Here is a 4895-nt window from a genome sequence, read left to right on the forward strand (position 1 = left end):
CTCTGAGTAAAACGGAACGCATCTTTCTCTGGTCTCTCAATGACCACAGATTCCTATCTGTGTGGACGCTAGCCTTCAATCAACCCCGAGCGGAGCTAAATCATTTCCAGACTGAAAAGTCTAATAATGGTCCAACTTCACACACAGCATTAGCCTGCCGCTGTCCATGGTGCTGAAACCCCACTGAGAACCAGGGGAGACTGTAGACTAGCTAGGCTACTGGAGACATAGTATTTCTGTTTTAAACGTTTTGAAGTATACACCTTTAGCACAGCATTCAGCTCATTAAGCTTATGTTTGCCCCAGAGGTATACACAGAGTTGTGAGCAAAGAGTGTTGGCCACAGCGGGCAAAAAAGAGCAGTGACTTTCTATTCCAAATAAGCACATCAGAACGTCTTTGGCTACACCAGAACACTTGTAATTAAGCCTGTGAAGCTGATATGCTAAGGCTTTTTCACTGCATAGAAGATGTATCTATGCCTGGTGTGCAGTCAGAAACTTTGTATAGTGTGTAATGTCTGCTTCCAGCTCACACTCTCAAACACATATATCCCCTGAACGCAGCTCACTCTCCAGATCCCAATCACCTGAATTCTGATCACCTGTTCACACACCTGTATGTCAGTATCACACACTATTTAGTTCAGTTCTTCGCACCCATCATTGTGAGGTATTGTTTGTTTTGTGACACACTTCTATTCGGAGCTCTGTTTTTCCTGTAATTTACTCCTCCCGTGTATGATCGTTTTTGCCTGCCTCACTAATGACACCTTTTGCCTATTCCCTGCCTGTACTTTAGCCTATTGGATTTCCTTTATCAACCTATTGCCAGATCTCCCAGATGACGTTACTAGCCTTTTCCCTGTATGGCCTTCTGCCTGCCCCTGAACCCAGCTACCTGCCTCCTGCTGTGTATGACCTTCTGCCTGCCCCTGAACCCAGCTACCTGCCTCCTCCTGTGTATGGCCTTCTGCCTGTCCCTGAACCCAGCTACCTGCCTCCTCCTGTGTATGGCCTTCTGCCTGTCCCTGAACCCAGCTACCTGCCTCCTCCTGTGTATGGCCTTCTGCCTGCCCCAGGAACCAGCTACCTGCCTCCTCCTGTGTATGACCTTCTGCCTGTCCCTGAACCCAGCTACCTGCCTCCTCCTGTGTATGACCTTCTGCCTGTCCCTGGACCCAGCTACCTGCCTCCTCCTGTGTATGGCCTTCTGCCTGCCCCAGGACCCAGCTACCTGCCTCCTACTGTATGACCTTCTGCCTGTCCCTGAACCCAGCTACCTGCCTCCTCCTGTGTATGACCTTCTGCCTGTCCCTGAACCCAGCTACCTGCCTCCTCCTGTGTATGGCCTTCTGCCTGCCCCTGGACCCAGCTACCTGCCTCCTCCTGTGTATGGCCTTCTGCCTGTCCCTGAACCCAGCTACCTGCCTCCTACTGTATGACCTTCTGCCTGTCCCTGAACCCAGCTACCTGCCTCCTCCTGTGTATGGCCTTCTGCCTGCCCCAGGACCCAGCTACCTGCCTCCTACTGTGTATGACCTTCTGCCTGTCCCTGAACCCAGCTACCTGCCTCCTCCTGTGTATGGCCTTCTGCCTGCCCCAGGACCCAGCTACCTGCCTCCTACTGTGTATGACCTTCTGCCTGTCCCTGAACCCAGCTACCTGCCTCCTCCTGTGTATGGCCTTCTGCCTGCCCCTGGACCCAGCTACCTGCCTCCTCCTGTGTATGGCCTTCTGCCTGTCCCTGAACCCAGCTACCTGCCTCCTGCTGTGTATGACCTTCTGCCTGTCCCTGAACCCAGCTACCTGCCTCCTCCTGTGTATGGCCTTCTGCCTGTCCCTGGACCCAATTTCCTGCCTCCTGCTGTGTATGACCTTCTGCCTGCCCCTGGACCCAGCTACCTGCCTCCTCCTGTGGTCCTTTACAATAAACACCTGCTGCGCCCTGTGCTTGAAACCAGCTCTCTGTCTCCCATCGTGTTCATTACAAATAACTATATAGCCTGCCATACTTGGTGGATGTGAATGAATGGGAAAAGGCTTTCTGCTCAGTATAGACCCAGTAGCTGGTTGAAATCAATGAGCTATTGTTCTCCCTCAGCACCCCTCTCAGCCTGAGAGAGATGACTCTCCTCCTCTGTCACCCTGGACAGCTGAGTCACACACACACACACACACACACACACACACACACACACACACACACACACACACACACACACACACACACACACACACACACACACACACACACACACACACACACACATACATACACACACACACATACACACACACACACACACCACTAGGAGGGCAGGTAGCCTTGTGCTTAGAGTCACCGAAAGTTATCTGGTATGAATCCCCAAGCCTACAGTTGTGGCCAAAAGTTTTGAGAATGACAGAAATATTAATTTTCACAAAGTCTGCTGCCTCGGTTTGTATGATGGCAATTTGCATATACTCCAGAATGTTATGAGGAGTGATCAGATGAATTGCAATTAATTGCAAAGTCCCTCTTTGCCATGCAAATGAACTGTCTCAGCCTCCAGTATTTATGCTGCAGTAGTTTATGTGTCGGGGGGCTAGGGTCAGTCTGTTACATCTGGAGTATTTCTCTTGTCTAATCCGGTGTCCTGTGTGAATTTAAATATGCTCTCTCTAATTCTCTCTTTCTCTCTTTCTTTCTTTCTCTCGGAGGACCTGAGCCCTAGGACCATGCCTCAGGACTACCTGGCATGATGACTCCTTGCTGTTCCCAGTCCACCTGGCCGTGCTGCTGCTCCAGTTTCAACTGTTCTGCCTGCGGCTATGGAACCCTGACCTGTTCACCGGACGTGCTTGTTGCACCCTCGACAACTACTATGATTATTATTATTTGACCATGCTGGTCATTTATTTAGTTCTGTTATAATATCCACCCGGCACAGCCAGAAGAGGACTGGCCACCCCTCATAGCCTGGTTCCTCTCTAGGTTTCTTCCTAGGTTTTTGGCTTTTCTAGGGACTTTTTCCTAGGGAGTTTTTCCTAGCCACCGTGCTTCTTTCACATGCATTGCTTGCTGTTTGGGGTTTTAGGCTGGGTTTCTGTACAGCACTTTGAGATATCAGCTGATGTACGAAGGGCTATATAAATACATTTGATTTGATTTGATTTGAATCCCCCCAAAACATTTCCACTGCATTTCAGCCATGTCACAAAAGGACCAGCTGACATCATGTCAGTGATTCTCTTGTTAACACAGGTGTGAGTGTTGACGAGGACAAGGCTGGAGATCACTCTGTCATGCTGATTGAGTTCGAATAACAGACTGGAAGCTTCAAAAGGAGGGTGGTGCTTCGAATCATTGTTCTTCCTCTGTCGACCATGTTACCTGCAAGGAAACACGTGCCGTCATCATTGCTTTGCACAAAAAGGGCTTCACAGGCAAAGATATTGCTGCCAGTAAGATTGCACCTAAATCAACCATTTATCGGATCATCAGCAACTTCAAGGAGAGTGGTTCAATTGTTGTGAAGAAGGCTTCAGAGCGCCCAAGAAAGTCCATTAAGCGCCAAGACTAAAGTTGATACAGCTGCCGGATCGGGGCACCACCAGTACAGAGATTGCTCAGGAATGGCAGCAGGTAGATGCACTCACACCTGCACGCACAGTGAGGCGAAGACTTTTGGAGGATGGCCTGGTGTCAAGAAGGGCAGCAAAGAAGCCACTTCTCTCCAGGAAAAACATCAGGTACAGACTGATATTCGGCAAAAGGTACAGGGATTGGACTGCTGAGGACTGGGGTAAATTCATTTTCTCTGATGTATCCCCTTTCCGATTGTTTGGGGCATACGGAAAAAAAGCTTGTCCGGAGAAGACAAGGTGAGCGCTACCCTCAGTCCTATGTCATGCCAACAGTAAAGCATCCTGAGACCATTCATGTGTGGGGTTGCTTCTCAGCCAAGGGAGTGGGCTCACTCACAATTTTGCCTAAGAACACAGCCATGAATAAAGAATGGTACCAACACATCCTCAAAGAGCAACTTCTCCCAACCATCCAGGAACAGTTTGGTGATGAACAATGCCTTTTCCAGAATGATGGAGCACCTTGCCATAAGGCAAAAGTGATAACTAAGTGGCTCGGGGAACAAAACATTGATATTTTGGGTCCATGGCCAGGAAACTCCCCAGACCTTAATCCCATTGAGAACTTGTGGTCAATCCTCAAGAGGCGGGGGGACAAACAAAAACCCACAAATTCTGACAAACTCAAAGCATTGATTATGCAAGAATGGGCTGCCATCAGTCAGGATGTGGCCCAGAAGTTAATTGACAGCATGCCAGGGCAGATTGCAGAGGTCTTGAAAAAGAAGTGTCAACACTGCAAATATTGACTCTTTGCATCAACTTCATGTAATTGTCAATAAAAGCCTTTGACACTTCTGAAATGCTTGTAATTATATTTCAATATTCCATAGTAACATCTGACAAAAATATCTAAAGACACTGAAGCAGCAAACTTTGTGAAAATTCCTATTTCTGTCATTCTCAAAACTTTTGGCAACGACTGTACAAGGTGAAAATCTGTCGATGTGCCCTTGAGCAAGTGATTTAACCCTAATTTCACCAGGGTTGCCGTTGATAATGTCAGACCCTGGCCGTGACCCCGCTCTCACAGGGTGTCTCAGGGAGATTTGGGATATGCAAAAACACATTTCCAATTCACACATACGTATTAATACACACTAGTACATGTGTGGAATAGGACAAATATAAGCACCAACATTATTATTATTAATTATTATTACACACACACACGCACATGCACACACATGCACACACACGCACACACACACACACACACACACACACACACACACACCACACACACACACACACACACACACACAC

The sequence above is a fragment of the Salmo trutta genome, chromosome 13 (assembly GCF_901001165.1).
Source record: "Salmo trutta chromosome 13, fSalTru1.1, whole genome shotgun sequence".
Classification (NCBI taxonomy): domain Eukaryota; kingdom Metazoa; phylum Chordata; class Actinopteri; order Salmoniformes; family Salmonidae; genus Salmo; species Salmo trutta.